The sequence below is a fragment of the Saccoglossus kowalevskii genome, chromosome 11, assembly GCF_978046115.1.
Source record: "Saccoglossus kowalevskii chromosome 11, keSacKowa6.1, whole genome shotgun sequence".
NCBI lineage: Eukaryota > Metazoa > Hemichordata > Enteropneusta > Harrimaniidae > Saccoglossus > Saccoglossus kowalevskii.
Window position 1 is genome coordinate 16,274,705 of NC_140651.1, and position 17,564 is coordinate 16,292,268.

Here is a 17,564-nt window from a genome sequence, read left to right on the forward strand (position 1 = left end):
AGTGGCCCTGACATCTTGGGGGCATAAACTTAGTGGCCCTGACATCTTGGGGGCATAAACTTAGTGGCACTGACATCTTGGGGGCATAAACTTAGTGGCCCTGACATATTGGGGGTATTTAATTGGTGGCCATGACATCTTTGGGGCATAAACTTAGTGGACCTGACATCTTGGGGGCATAAACTTAGTGGCCCTGACATAATGGGGGCATAAACTTAGTGGCCCTGACATCTTGGAGGCATAAACTTAGTGGCCCTGACATCTTGGGGGCATAAAGTTAGTGGCCCTGACATATTGGGGGCATAAACTTAGTGGCCCTGACATCTTGGGGGCATAAACTTAGTGGCCCTGACGTCTTGGGGGCATAGACTTAGTGGCCCTGACATCTTGGAGGCATAAACTTAGTGGCCCTGACATCTTGGGGGCATAAACTTAGTGGCCCTGACATCTTGGGGGCATAAACTTAGTTGCCCTGACATCTTGGGGCATAAACTTAGTGGACCTGACATCTTGGGGGCATAAACTTAGTGGCCCTGACATATTGGGGGCATAAACTTAGTGGCCTTGACATCTTGTGGGCATAAACTTAGTGTCCCTGACATCTTGTGGGTATTAAATTGGTGGCCCTGACATCTTGGGGGCATAAACTTAGTGGCCCTGACGTCTTGGGGGCATAAACTTAGTGGCCCTGACGTCTTGGGGGCATAGACTTAGTGGCCCTGACATCTTGGAGGCATAAACTTAGTGGCCCTGACATCTTGGGGGCATAAACTTAGTGGCCCGGACATCTTGGGGGCATAAACTTAGTGGCCCTGACATCTTGGGGGCATAAACTTAGTGGCCCTGACATCTTGGGGGCATAAACTTAGTGGCCCTGACATCTTCGGGGCATAAACTTAGTGGCCCTGACATCTTGGGGGCATAAACTTAGTGGCCCTGACATATTGGGGGTATTTAATTGGTGGCCCTGACATCTTTGGGGCATAAACTTAGTGGACCTGACATCTTGGGGGCATAAACTTAGTGGCCCTGACATATTGGGGGTATTTAATTGGTGGTCCTGACATCTTTGGGGCATAAACTTAGTGGACCTGACATCTTGGGGGCATAAACTTAGTGGCCCTGACATCTTGGGGGGCATAAACTTTGTGGCCTTGACATCTTGGGGGCATAAACTTAGTGTCCCTGACATCTTGTGGGTATTAAATTGGTGGCCCTGACATCTTGGGGGCATAAACTTAGTGGCCCTGACGTCTTGGGGGCATAAACTTAGTGGCCCTGACATCTTGGAGGCATAAACTTAGTGGCCCTGACATCTTGGGGGCATCAACTTAGTGGCCCTGACATCTTGGGGGCATCAACTTAGTGGCCCTGACATCTTGGGGGCATAAACTTAGTGGCCCTGAAATCTTTGGGGCATAAACTTAGTGGACCTGACATCTTGGGGGCATAAACTTAGTGGCCCTGACATCTTGGGGGCATAAACTTAGTGGTCCTGACATCTTGGGGGCATAAACTTAGTGGCCCTGACATCTTGGAGGCATAAACTTAGTGGCCCTGACATCTTGGGGCATAAACTTAGTGGACCTGACATCTTGGGGGTTTAAACTTAGTGGCCCTGACATATTGGGGGCATAAACTTAGTGGCCTTGACATCTTGGGGGCATAAACTTAGTGTCCCTGACATCTTGTGGGTATTAAATTGGTGGCCCTGACATCTTGGGGGCATAAACTTAGTGGCCCTGACGTCTTGGGGGCATAAACTTAGTGGCCCTGACGTCTTGGGGGCATAGACTTAGTGGCCCTGACATCTTGGAGGCATAAACTTAGTGGCCCTGACATCTTGGGGGCATAAACTTAGTGGCCCTGACATCTTGGGGGCATAAACTTAGTGGCCCTGACATCTTGGGGGCATAAAGTTAGTGGCCCTGACATATAGGGGGCATAAACTTAGTGGCCCTCACATCTTGGGGGCATAAACTTAGTGGCCCTGACGTCTTGGGGGCATAGACTTAGTGGCCCTGACATCTTGGAGGCATAAACTTAGTGGCCCTGACATCTTGGGGGCATAAACTTAGTGGCCCTGACATCTTGGGGGCATAAACTTAGTGGCCCTGACATATTGGGGGCATAAACTTAGTGGCCTTGACATCTTGGGGGCATAAACTTAGTGTCCCTGACATCTTGTGGGTATTTAATTGGTGGCCCTGACATCTTGGGGGCATAAACTTAGTGGCCCTGACGTCTTGGGGGCATAAACTTAGTGGCCCTGACGTCTTGGGGGCATAGACTTAGTGGCCCTGACATCTTGGAGGCATAAACTTAGTGTAGTGGCCCTGACATCTTGGGGGCATAAACTTAGTGGCCCTGACATCTTGGGGGCATAAACTTAGTGGCCCTGACATCTTGGGGGCATAAACTTAGTGGCCCTGACATCTTGGGGGCATAAACTTAGTGGCCCTGACATCTTCGGGGCATAAACATAGTGGCCCTGACATCTTGGGGGCATAAACTTAGTGGCCCTGACATATTGGGGTATTTAATTGGTGGCCCTGACATCTTGGGGGCATAAACTTAGTGGCCCTGACATCTTGGGGGCATAAACTTAGTGGCCCTGACATCTTGGGGGCATAAACTTAGTGGCCCTGACATCTTGGGGCATAAACTTAGTGGACCTGACATCTTGGGGGCATAAACTTAGTGGCCCTGACATATTGGGGGCATAAACTTAGTGGCCTTGACATCTTGGGGGCATAAACTTAGTGTCCCTGACATCTTGTGGGTATTTAATTGGTGGCCCTGACATCTTGGGGGCATAAACTTAGTGGCCCTGACGTCTTGGGGGCATAAACTTAGTGGCCCTGACGTCTTGGGGGCATAGACTTAGTGGCCCTGACATCTTGGAGGCATAAACTTAGTGGCCGTGACATCTTGGGGGCATAAACTTAGTGGCCCTGACATCTTGGGGGCATAAAATTAGTGGCCCTGACATCTTGGGGGCATAAACTTAGTGGCCCTGACATCTTGGGGGCATAAACTTAGTGGCCCTGACATCTTCGGGGCATAAACTTAGTGGCCCTGACATCTTGGGGGCATAAACTTAGTGGCCCTGACATATTGGGGGTATTTAATTGGTGGCCCTGACATCTTGGGGGCATAAACTTAGTGGCCCTGACATCTTGGGGGCATAAACTTAGTGGCCCTGACATCTTGGGGGCATAAACTTAGTGGCCCTGACATCTTGGGGGCATAAACTTAGTGGCACTGACATCTTGGGGGCATAAACTTAGTGGCCCTGACATATTGGGGGTATTTAATTGGTGGCCCTGACATTTTTGGGGCATAAACTTAGTGGACCTGACATCTTGGGGGCATAAACTTAGTGGCCCTGACATAATGGGGGCATAAACTTAGTGGCCCTGACATCTTCGGGGCATAAACTTAGTGGCCCTGACATCTTGGGGGCATAAACTTAGTGGCCCTGACATATTGGGGGTATTTAATTGGTGGCCCTGACATCTTGGGGGCATAAACTTAGTGGCCCGACATCTTGGGGGCATAAACTTAGTGGCCCTGACATCTTGGGGGCATAAACTTAGTGGCCCTGACATCTTGGGGGCATAAACTTAGTGGCACTGACATCTTGGGGGCATAAACTTAGTGGCCCTGACATATTGGGGGTATTTAATTGGTGGCCCTGACATCTTTGGGGCATAAACTTAGTGGACCTGACATCTTGGGGGCATAAACTTAGTGGCCCTGACATAATGGGGGCATAAACTTAGTGGCCCTGACATCTTGGAGGCATAAACTTAGTGGCCCTGACATCTTGGGGGCATAAAGTTAGTGGCCCTGACATATTGGGGGCATAAACTTAGTGGCCCTGACATCTTGGGGGCATAAACTTAGTGGCCCTGACATCTTGGGGGCATAAACTTAGTGGCCCTGACATCTTGGGGCATAAACTTAGTGGACCTGACATCTTGGGGGCATAAACTTAGTGGCCCTGACATATTGGGGGTATTAAATTGGTGGCCCTGACATCTTGGGGGCATAAACTTAGTGGCCCTGACGTCTTGGGGGCATAAACTTAGTGGCCCTGACGTCTTGGGGGCATAGACTTAGTGGCCCTGACATCTTGGAGGCATAAACTTAGTGGCCCTGACATCTTGGGGGCATAGACTTAGTGGCCCTGACATCTTGGAGGCATAAACTTAGTGGCCCTGACATCTTGGGGGCATAAACTTAGTGGCCCTGACATCTTGGGGGCATAAACTTAGTGGCCCTGACATCTTCGGGGCATAAACTTAGTGGCCCTGACATCTTGGGGGCATAAACTTAGTGGCCCTGACATCTTCGGGGCATAAACTTAGTGGCCCTGACATCTTGGGGGCATAAACTTAGTGGCCCTGACATATTGGGGGTATTTAATTGGTGGCCCTGACATCTTGGGGGCATAAACTTAGTGGCCCTGACATCTTGGGGGCATAAACTTAGTGGCCCTGACATCTTGGGGGCATAAACTTAGTGGCCCTGACATCTTGGGGGCATAAACTTAGTGGCACTGACATCTTGGGGGCATAAACTTAGTGGCCCTGACATATTGGGGGTATTTAATTGGTGGCCCTGACATCTTTGGGGCATAAACTTAGTGGACCTGACATCTTGGGGGCATAGACTTAGTGGCCCTGACATAATGGGGGCATAAACTTAGTGGCCCTGACATCTTGGAGGCATAAACTTAGTGGCCCTGACATCTTGGGGGCATAAAGTTAGTGGCCCTGACATATTGGGGGCATAAACTTAGTGGCCCTGACATCTTGGGGGCATAAACTTAGTGGCCCTGACGTCTTGGGGCATAGACTTAGTGGCCCTGACATCTTGGAGGCATAAACTTAGTGGCCCTGACATCTTGGGGGCATAAACTTAGTGGCCCTGACATCTTGGGGGCATAAACTTAGTGGCCCTGACATCTTGGGGCATAAACTTAGTGGACCTGACATCTTGGGGGCATAAACTTAGTGGCCCTGACATATTGGGGGCATAAACTTAGTGGCCTTGACATCTTGGGGGCATAAACTTAGTGTCCCTGACATCTTGTGGGTATTAAATTGGTGGCCCTGACATCTTGGGGGCATAAACTTAGTGGCCCTGACGTCTTGGGGGCATAAACTTAGTGGCCCTGACGTCTTGGGGGCATAGACTTAGTGGCCCTGACATCTTGGAGGCATAAACTTAGTGGCCCTGACATCTTGGGGGCATAAACTTAGTGGCCCTGACATCTTGGGGGCATAAACTTAGTGGCCCTGACATCTTGGGGGCATAAACTTAGTGGCCCTGACATCTTGTGGGCATCAACTTAGTGGCCCTGACATCTTCGGGGCATAAACTTAGTGGCCCTGACATCTTGGGGGCATAAACTTAGTGGCCCTGACATATTGGGGGTATTTAATTGGTGGCTCTGACATCTTTGGGGCATAAACTTAGTGGACCTGACATCTTGGGGGCATAAACTTAGTGGCCCTGACATATTGGGGGTATTTAATTGGTGGCCCTGACATCTTTGGGGCATAAACTTAGTGGACCTGACATCTTGGGGGCATAAACTTAGTGGCCCTGACATCTTGGGGGGCATAAACTTTGTGGCCTTGACATCTTGGGGGCATAAACTTAGTGTCCCTGACATCTTGTGGGTATTAAATTGGTGGCCCTGACATCTTGGGGGCATAAACTTAGTGGCCCTGACGTCTTGGGGGCATAAACTTAGTGGCCCTGACATCTTGGAGGCATAAACTTAGTGGCCCTGACATCTTGGGGCATAAACTTAGTGGATCTGACATTTGGGGGCATAAACTTAGTGGCCCTGACATATTGGGGGCATAAACTTAGTGGCCTTGACATCTTGGGGGCATAAACTTAGTGTCCCTGACATCTTGTGGGTATTAAATTGGTGGCCCTGACATCTTGGGGGCATAAACTTAGTGGCCCTGACGTCTTGGAGGCATAAACTTAGTGGCCCTGACGTCTTGGGGGCATAGACTTAGTGGCCCTGACATCTTGGAGGCATAAACTTAGTGGCCCTGACATCTTGGGGGCATAAACTTAGTGGCCCTGACATCTTGGGGGCATAAACTTAGTGGCCCTGACATCTTGGGGGCATAAACTTAGTGGCCCTGACATCTTGGGGCATAAACTTAGTGGCCCTGACATCTTGGGGGCATAAACTTAGTGGCCCTGACATTTTGGGGGCATAAACTTAGTGGCCCTGACATATTGGGGGTATTTAATTGGTGGCCCTGACATCTTTGCGGCATAAACTTAGTGGACCTGACATCTTGGGGGCATAAACTTAGTGGCCCTGACATAATGGGGGCATAAACTTAGTGGCCCTGACATCTTGGAGGCATAAACTTAGTGGCCCTGACATCTTGGGGGCATAAAGTTAGTGGCCCTGACATATTGGGGGCATAAACTTACTGGCCCTGACATCTTGGGGGCATAAACTTAGTGGCCCTGACATCTTGGTAGTATTAAATTGGTGGCCCTGACATCTTGGGGACATAAACTTATTGGCCCTGACGTCTTGGGGGCATAAACTTAGTGGCCCTCACATCTTGGGGGCATAAACTTAGTGGCCCTGACGTCTTGGGGGCATAAACTTTGTGGCCCTGACATTTTGGGGGTATGTACTCAGTGGCCCTGACATCTTGGGGGCATAAGCATAGTGGCCCTGACATCTTGGGGGCATAAGCATAGTGGCCCTGACAACTTAATGGGCATTTGGGGGACATGCACTCAGTGGCCCTGACGTCTTGGGGGCATAAACTTAGTGGCCCTGACGTCTTGGGGGCATAGACTTAGTGGCCCTGACGTCTTGGGAGCATAAACTTAGTGGCCCTGACATTTTGGGGGTATTTAATTGGTGGCCCTGACATCTTGGGGGCATAAACTTAGTGGCCCTGACATCTTGGGGGCATAAACTTAGTGGCCCTGACATCTTGGGGGCATAAACTTAGTGGTCCTGACATCTTGGAGGCATAAACTTAGTGGCCCTGACATCTTGGGTCATAAACTTAGTGGACCTGACATCTTGGGGGCATAAACTTAGTGGCCCTGACATATTGGGGGCATAAACTTAGTGGCCTTGACATCTTGGGGGCATAAACTTAGTGTCCCTGACATCTTGTGGGTATTAAATTGGTGGCCCTGACATCTTGGGGGCATAAACTTAGTGGCCCTGACGTCTTGGGGGCATAAACTTAGTGGCCCTGACGTCTTGGGGGCATATACTTAGTGGCCCTGATATCTTGGCGGCATAAACTTAGTGGCCCTGACATTTTGGGGGCATAAACTTAGTGGCCCTGACATCTTGGGGGCATAAACTTAGTGACCCTGACATCTTGGGGGCATAAACTTAGTGGCCCTGACATCTTGGGGGCATAAACTTAGTGGCCCTGACATCTTGGGGCATAAACTTAGTGGCCCTGACATCTTGGGGTCATAAACTTAGTGGCCCTGACATATTGGGGGTATTTAATTGGTGGCCCTGACATCTTTGGGGCATAAACTTAGTGGACCTGACATCTTGGGGGCATAAACTTAGTGGCCCTGACATATTGGGGGCATAAACTTAGTGGCCCTGACATCTTGGAGGCATGAACTTAGTGGCGCTGACATCTTGGGGCATAAAGTTAGTGGCCCTGACATATTGGGGGCATAAACTTAGTGGCCCTGACATCTTGGGGGCATAAACTTAGTGGCCCTGACATCTTGGTAGTATTAAATTGGTGGCCCTGACATCTTGGGGACATAAACTTAGTTGCCCTGACGTCTTGGGGGCATAAACTTAGTGGCCCTCACATCTTGGGGGCATAAACTTAGTGGCCCTGACGTCTTGGGGCATAAAATTAGTGGCCCTGACATTTTGGGGGTATTTAATTGGTGGCCCTGACATCTTGGGAGCACAAACTTAATGGCCCTGACATCTTGGGGGCATAAACTTAGTGGCCCTGACATCTTGGAAGCATAAACTTAGTGGCCCTGACATCTTGGGGGCATAAAGTTAGTGGCCCTGACATATTGGGGGCATAAACTTAGTAGCCCTGACATCTTGGGGGCATAAACTTAGTGGCCCTGACATCTTGGTAGTATTAAATTGGTGGCCCTGACATCTTGGGGACATAATCTTAGTGGCCCTGACGTCTTGGGGGCATAAACTTAGTGGCCCTCACATCTTGGGGGCATAAACTTAGTGGCCCTGACGTCTTGGGAGCATAAACTTAGTGGCCCTGACATTTTGGGGGTATTTAATTGGTGGCCCTGACATCCTGGGGGCATAAACTTAGTGGCCCTGACGTCTTGGGGGCATAAACTTAGTGGCCCTGACATTTTGGGGGTATGTACTCAGTGGCCCTGACATCTTGGGGGCATAAGCATAGTGGCCCTGACATCTTGGGGGCATAAGCATAGTGGCCCTGACAACTTAATGGGCATTTGGGGGACATGCACTCAGTGACCCTGATATCTCAGGGGCATAAACTTAGTGGCCCTGACATCTTGGGGGCATAAACTTAGTGGCTCTGACATCTTGGGGTCATAAACTTAGTGGCCCTGACATCTTGAGGGCATAAAGTTAGTGGCCCTGACATCTTGGGGGCATAAACTTAGTGGCCCAGACATCTTGGAGGCATAAACTTAGTGGCCCTGACATCTTGGGGGCATAAACTTAGTGGCCCTGACATCTTGGGGGCATAAACTTAGTGGCCCTGACAACTTGGGAGCATAAACTTAGTGGCCCTGACATCTTGGGGGTATTTAATTGGTGGCCCTGACATCTTGGGGGCATAAACTTAGTGGCCCTTACATCTTGGGGGCATAAACTTAGTGGCCCTGACGTCTTGTGGGCATAAATTTAGTGGCCCTGACATTTTGGGGGTATTTAATTGGTGGCCCTGACATCTTGGGAGCATAAACTTAATGGCCCTGGCGTCTTGGGGGCATAAACATAGTGGCCCTGACATATTGGGGGTATTTAATTGGTGGCCCTGGCATCTTGGGGGCATAAACTTAGTGGCCCTGACATCTTGGTAGTATTAAATTGGTGGCCCTGACATCTTGGTGGCATAAACTTAGTGGCCCTGACGTCTTGGGGGCATAAACTTAGTGGCCCTCACATATTGGGGGCATAAACTTAGTGGCCCTGACGTCTTCGGAGCATAAACTTAGTGGCCCTGACATTTTGGGGGTATTTAATTGGTGGCCCTGACATCCTGGGGGCATAAACTTAGTGGCCCTGACGTCTTGGGGGCATAAACTTAGTGGCCCTGACATTTTGGGGGTATATACTCAGCGGCCCTGACATCTTGGGAGCATAAGCATAGTGGCCCTGACATCTTGGGGGCATAAGCATAGTGGCTCTGACAACTTAATGGGCATTTGGGGGACATGCACTCAGTGACCCTGATATCTCAGGGGCATAAACTTAGTGGCCCTGACATCTTGGGGGCATAAACTTAGTGGCTCTGACATCTTGGGGTCATAAACTTAGTGTCCCTGACATCTTGGGGGCATAAACTTAGTGGCCCTGACATCTTGGGGGCATAAACTTAGTGGCTCTGACATCTTGGGGTCATAAACTTAGTGGCCCTGACATCTTGGGGGCATAAACTTAGTGGCCCTGACATCTTGGGGGCATAAACTTAGTGGCCCTGACATCTTGGGGGCATAAAGTTAGTGGCCCTGACATCTTGGGGGCATAAACTTAGTGGCCCTGACATCTTAGGGGTATTTAATTGGTGGCCCTGACATCTTGGGGGCATAAGCTTAGTGGCCCTGACGTCTTGGGGGCATAGACTTAGTGGCCCTTACATATTGGGGGCATAAACTTAGTGGCCCTGACATCTTGGGGGCATAAACTTAGTGGCCCTGACATTTTGGGGGTATTTAATTGGTGGCCCTGACATCTTGGGGGCATAAACTTAGTGGCCCTGACGTCTTGGGGGCATAGACTTAGTGGCCCTTACATCTTGGGGGCATAAACGTAGTGGCCCTGACGTCTTGTGGGCATAAATTTAGTGGCCCTGACGTTTTGGGGGTATTTAATTGGTGCCTCTGACATCTTGGGAGCATAAAATTAATGGCCCTGGCGTCTTGGGGGCATAAACATAGTGGCCCTGACATATTGGGGGTATTTAATTGGTGGCCCTGACATCTTTGGGGCATAAACTTAGTGGACCTGACATCTTGGGGGCATAAACTTAGTGGCCCTGACATCTTGTGGGCATAAACTTAGTGGCCCTGACATCTTGGAGGCATAAACTTAGTGGCCCTGACATCTTGGGGGCATAAAGTTAGTGGCCCTGACATCTTGGGGGCATAAACTTAGTGGCCCTGACATATTGGGGCATAAACTTAGTGCCCCTGACATCTTGGGGGCATAAACTTAGTGGCCCTGACATCTTGGTAGTATTAAATTGGTGGCCCTGACATCTTGGGGACATAAACTTAGTGGCCCTGACGTCTTGGGGGCATAAACTTAGTGGCCCTCACATCTTGGGGGCATAAACTTAGTGGCCCTGACGTCTTGGGAGCATAAACTTAGTGGCCCTGACATTTTAGGGGTATTTAATTGGTGGCCCTGACATCCTGGGGGCATAAACTTAGTGGCCCTGACGTCTTGGGGGCATAAACTTAGTGGCCCTGACATTTTGGGGGTATGTATTCAGTGGCCCTGACATCTTGGGAGCATAAGCATAGTGGCCCTGACATCTTGGGGGCATAAGCATAGTGGCCCTGACAACTTAATGGGCATTTGGGGGACATGCACTCAGTGACCCTGATAACTCAGGGGCATAAACTTAGTGGCCCTGACATCTTGGGGGCATAAACTTAGTGGCTCTGACATCTTGGGGTCATAAACTTTGTGGCCCTGACATCTTGGGAGCATAAACTTAGTGGCCCTGACATATTGGGGGCAAAAACTTAGTGGCCCTGACATCTTGGGGGCATAAACTTAGTGGCCCTGACATCTTAGGGGTATTTAATTGGTGGCCCTGACATCTTGGGGGCATAACCTTAGTGGCCCTGACGTCTTGGGGGCATAGACTTAGTGGCCCTTACATATTGGGGCATAAACTTAGTGGCCCTGACGTCTTGTGGGCATAAATTTAGTGGCCCTGACATGTTGGGGGTATTTAATTGGTGGCCCTGACATCTTGGGAGCATAAACTTAATGGCCCTGGCGTCTTGGGGGCATAAACATAGTGGCCCTGACATTTTGGGGGTATGTACTCAGTGGCCCTGACATCTTGGGGGCATAAGCATAGTGGCCCTGACAACTTAATGGGCATTTGGGGGACATGCACTCAGTGACCCTGATATCTCAGGGGCATAAACTTAGTGGCCCCGACATCTTGGGGGCATAAACTTAGTGGCCCTGACATTCTAGTGTTATGTATTCAGTGGCCCTAGCATCTTGGGGGCATAAAAGTAGTGGCCCTGACTACTTAAGGGGCATATGGAAGACATGCACTCAGTGGCTCTGATATCTTGGTGGCATGAACTTAGTGGCCCTGACGTCTTGGGGGCATAAACTTAGTGGCCCTGACATTTTGGGGGCATTTAATTGGTGTCCCTGACATCTTGGGGGCATAAATTTAGTGGCCCTGACATCTTGGGGGCATAAACTTAGTGGCCCTGACATCTTGGTAGTATTAAATTGGTGGCCCTGACATCTTGGGGACATAAACTTAGTGGCCCTGACGTCTTGGGGGCATAAACTTAGTGGCCCTGACGTCTTGGGAGCATAAACTTAGTGGCCCTGACATTTTGGGGGTATTTAATTGGTGGCCCTGACATCCTGGGGGCATAAACTTAGTGGCCCTGACAACTTAATGGGCATTTGGGGGACATGCACTCAGTGACTCTGATATCTCAGGGGCATAAACTTAGTGGCCCTGACATCTTGGGGGCATAAACTTAGTGGCTCTGACATCTTGGGGTCATAAACTTAGTAGCCCTGACATCTTGGGGGCATTAACTTAGTGGCCCTGACATCTTGGGAGCATAAGCATAGTGGCCCTGACATCTTGGGGGCATAAGCATAGTGGCCCTGACAACTTAATGGGCATTTGGGGGACATGCACTCAGTGACCCTGATATCTCAGGGGCATAAACTTAGTGGCCCTGACATCTTGGGGGCATAAACTTAGTGGCTCTGACATCTTGGGGTCATAAACTTAGTAGCCCTGACATCTTGGGGGCATTAACTTAGTGGCCCTGACATCTTGGGGGCATAAACTTAGTGGCCCTGACATCTTGGGGGCATAAACTTAGTGGCCCTGACATCTTGGGGGTATTTAATTGGTGGCCCTGACATCTTGGGAGCATAACCTTAGTGGCCCTGACGTCTTGGGGGCATAGACTTAGTGGCCCTTACATCTTGGGGGCATAAACTTAGTGGCCCTGACGTCTTGTGGGCATAAATTTAGTGGCCCTGACATGTTGGGGGTATTTAATTGGTGGCCCTGACATCTTGGGAGCATAAACTTAATGGCCCTGGCGTCTTGGGGGCATAAACATAGTGGCCCTGACATTTTGGGGGTATGTACTCAGTGGCCCTGACATCTTGGGGGCATAAGCATAGTGGCCCTGACAACTTAATGGGCATTTGGGGGACATGCACTTAGTGACCCTGATATATCAGGGGCATAAACTTAGTGGCCCCGACATATTGGGGGCATAAACTTAGTGGCCCTGGCATTCTAGTGTTATGTATTCAGTGGCCCTAGCATCTTGGGGGCATAAAAGTAGTGGCCCTGACAACTTAAGGGGCATATGGAAGACATGCACTCAGTGGCTCTGATATCTTGGGGGCATGAACTTAGTGGCCCTGACGTCTTTGGGGCATAAACTTAGTGGCCCTGACATTTTGGGGGTATTTAATTGGTGTCCCTGACATCTTGGGGGCATAAACTTAGTGGCCCTGACGTCTTGGGGGCATAAACTTAGTGGCTCTGACATCTTGGGGTCATAAACTTAGTGGCCCTGACATCTTGGGGGCATAAACTTAGTGGCCCTGACGTCTTGGGGGCATAAACTTAGTGGCCCTGACGTCTTGGGGGCATAGACTTAGTGGCCCTGACATCTTGGAGGCATAAACTTAGTGGCCCTGACATCTTGGGGGCATAAACTTAGTGGCCCGGACATCTTGGGGGCATAAACTTAGTGGCCCTGACATCTTGGGGGCATAAACTTAGTGGCCCTGACATCTTGGGGGCATAAACTTAGTGGCCCTGACATCTTCGGGGCATAAACTTAGTGGCCCTGACATCTTGGGGGCATAAACTTAGTGGCCCTTACATATTGGGGGTATTTAATTGGTGGCCCTGACATCTTTGGGGCATAAACTTAGTGGACCTGACATCTTGGGGGCATAAACTTAGTGGCCCTGACATATTGGGGGTATTTAATTGGTGGTCCTGACTTCTTTGGGGCATAAACTTAGTGGACCTGACATCTTGGGGGCATAAACTTAGTGGCCCTGACATCTTGGGGGGCATAAACTTTGTGGCCTTGACATCTTGGGGGCATAAACTTAGTGTCCCTGACATCTTGTGGGTATTAAATTGGTGGCCCTGACATCTTGGGGGCATAAACTTAGTGGCCCTGACGTCTTGGGGGCATAAACTTAGTGGCCCTGACATCTTGGAGGCATAAACTTAGTGGCCCTGACATCTTGGGGGCATCAACTTAGTGGCCCTGACATCTTGGGGGCATCAACTTAGTGGCCCTGACATCTTGGGGGCATAAACTTAGTGGCCCTGAAATCTTTGGGGCATAAACTTAGTGGACCTGACATCTTGGGGGCATAAACTTAGTGGCCCTGACATCTTGGAGGCATAAACTTAGTGGCCCTGACATCTTGGGGGCATAAACTTAGTGGCCCTGACATATTGGGGGCATAAACTTAGTGGCCTTGACATCTTGGGGGCATAAACTTAGTGTCCCTGACATCTTGTGGGTATTTAATTGGTGGCCCTGACATCTTGGGGGCATAAACTTAGTGGCCCTGACGTCTTGGGGGCATAAACTTAGTGGCCCTGACGTCTTGGGGGCATAGACTTAGTGGCCCTGACATCTTGGAGGCATAAACTTAGTGGCCCTGACATCTTGGGGGCATAAACTTAGTGGCCCTGACATCTTGGGGGCATAAACTTAGTGGCCCTGACATCTTGGGGGCATAAACTTAGTGGCCCTGACATCTTGGGGGCATAAACTTAGTGGCCCTGACATCTTCGGGGCATAAACATAGTGGCCCTGACATCTTGGGGGCATAAACTTAGTGGCCCTGACATATTGGGGTATTTAATTGGTGGCCCTGACATCTTGGGGGCATAAACTTAGTGGCCCTGACATCTTGGGGGCATAAACTTAGTGGCCCTGACATCTTGGGGGCATAAACTTAGTGGCCCTGACATCTTGGGGCATAAACTTAGTGGACCTGACATCTTGGGGGCATAAACTTAGTGGCCCTGACATATTGGGGGCATAAACTTAGTGGCCTTGACATCTTGGGGGCATAAACTTAGTGTCCCTGACATCTTGTGGGTATTTAATTGGTGGCCCTGACATCTTGGGGGCATAAACTTAGTGGCCCTGACGTCTTGGGGGCATAAACTTAGTGGCCCTGACGTCTTGGGGGCATAGACTTAGTGGCCCTGACATCTTGGAGGCATAAACTTAGTGGCCGTGACATCTTGGGGGCATAAACTTAGTGGCCCTGACATCTTGGGGGCATAAACTTAGTGGCCCTGACATCTTGGGGGCATAAACTTAGTGGCCCTGACATCTTGGGGGCATAAACTTAGTGGCCCTGACATCTTCGGGGCATAAACTTAGTGGCCCTGACATCTTGGGGGCATAAACTTAGTGGCCCTGACATATTGGGGGTATTTAATTGGTGGCCCTGACATCTTGGGGGCATAAACTTAGTGGCCCTGACATCTTGGGGGCATAAACTTAGTGGCCCTGACATCTTGGGGGCATAAACTTAGTGGCCCTGACATCTTGGGGGCATAAACTTAGTGGCACTGACATCTTGGGGGCATAAACTTAGTGGCCCTGACATATTGGGGGTATTTAATTGGTGGCCCTGACATCTTTGGGGCATAAACTTAGTGGACCTGACATCTTGGGGGCATAAACTTAGTGGCCCTGACATAATGGGGGCATAAACTTAGTGGCCCTGACATCTTCGGGGCATAAACTTAGTGGCCCTGACATCTTGGGGGCATAAACTTAGTGGCCCTGACATATTGGGGGTATTTAATTGGTGGCCCTGACATCTTGGGGGCATAAACTTAGTGGCCCTGACATCTTGGGGGCATAAACTTAGTGGCCCTGACATCTTGGGGGCATAAACTTAGTGGCCCTGACATCTTGGGGGCATAAACTTAGTGGCACTGACATCTTGGGGGCATAAACTTAGTGGCCCTGACATATTGGGGGTATTTAATTGGTGGCCCTGACATCTTTGGGGCATAAACTTAGTGGACCTGACATCTTGGGGGCATAAACTTAGTGGCCCTGACATAATGGGGGCATAAACTTAGTGGCCCTGACATCTTGGAGGCATAAACTTAGTGGCCCTGACATCTTGGGGGCATAAAGTTAGTGGCCCTGACATATTGGGGGCATAAACTTAGTGGCCCTGACATCTTGGGGGCATAAACTTAGTGGCCCTGACATCTTGGGGGCATAAACTTAGTGGCCCTGACATCTTGGGGCATAAACTTAGTGGACCTGACATCTTGGGGGCATAAACTTAGTGGCCCTGACATATTGGGGGTATTAAATTGGTGGCCCTGACATCTTGGGGGCATAAACTTAGTGGCCCTGACGTCTTGGGGGCATAAACTTAGTGGCCCTGACGTCTTGGGGGCATAGACTTAGTGGCCCTGACATCTTGGAGGCATAAACTTAGTGGCCCTGACATCTTGGGGGCATAGACTTAGTGGCCCTGACATCTTGGAGGCATAAACTTAGTGGCCCTGACATCTTGGGGGCATAAACTTAGTGGCCCTGACATCTTGGGGGCATAAACTTAGTGGCCCTGACATCTTCGGGGCATAAACTTAGTGGCCCTGACATCTTGGGGGCATAAACTTAGTGGCCCTGACATCTTCGGGGCATAAACTTAGTGGCCCTGACATCTTGGGGGCATAAACTTAGTGGCCCTGACATATTGGGGGTATTTAATTGGTGGCCCTGACATCTTGGGGGCATAAACTTAGTGGCCCTGACATCTTGGGGGCATAAACTTAGTGGCCCTGACATCTTGGGGGCATAAACTTAGTGGCCCTGACATCTTGGGGGCATAAACTTAGTGGCACTGACATCTTGGGGGCATAAACTTAGTGGCCCTGACATATTGGGGGTATTTAATTGGTGGCCCTGACATCTTTGGGGCATAAACTTAGTGGACCTGACATCTTGGGGGCATAGACTTAGTGGCCCTGACATAATGGGGGCATAAACTTAGTGGCCCTGACATCTTGGAGGCATAAACTTAGTGGCCCTGACATCTTGGGGGCATAAAGTTAGTGGCCCTGACATATTGGGGGCATAAACTTAGTGGCCCTGACATCTTGGGGGCATAAACTTAGTGGCCCTGACGTCTTGGGGCATAGACTTAGTGGCCCTGACATCTTGGAGGCATAAACTTAGTGGCCCTGACATCTTGGGGGCATAAACTTAGTGGCCCTGACATCTTGGGGGCATAAACTTAGTGGCCCTGACATCTTGGGGCATAAACTTAGTGGACCTGACATCTTGGGGGCATAAACTTAGTGGCCCTGACATATTGGGGGCATAAACTTAGTGGCCTTGACATCTTGGGGGCATAAACTTAGTGTCCCTGACATCTTGTGGGTATTAAATTGGTGGCCCTGACATCTTGGGGGCATAAACTTAGTGGCCCTGACGTCTTGGGGGCATAAACTTAGTGGCCCTGACGTCTTGGGGGCATAGACTTAGTGGCCCTGACACCTTGGAGGCATAAACTTAGTGGCCCTGACATCTTGGGGGCATAAACTTAGTGGCCCTGACATCTTGGGGGCATAAACTTAGTGGCCCTGACATCTTGGGGGCATAAACTTAGTGGCCCTGACATCTTGGGGGCATCAACTTAGTGGCCCTGACATCTTCGGGGCATAAACTTAGTGGCCCTGACATCTTGGGGGCATAAACTTAGTGGCCCTGACATATTGGGGGTATTTAATTGGTGGCCCTGACATCTTGGAGGCATAAACTTAGTGGCCCTGACATCTTGGGGGCATAAACTTAGTGGCCCTGACATCTTGGGGGCATAAACTTAGTGGCCCTGACATCTTGGGGGCATAAACTTAGTGGCCCTGACATCTTGGGGCATAAACTTAGTGGCCCTGACATCTTGGGGGCATAAACTTAGTGGCCCTGACATTTTGGGGGCATAAACTTAGTGGCCCTGACATATTGGGGGTATTTAATTGGTGGCCCTGACATCTTTGCGGCATAAACTTAGTGGA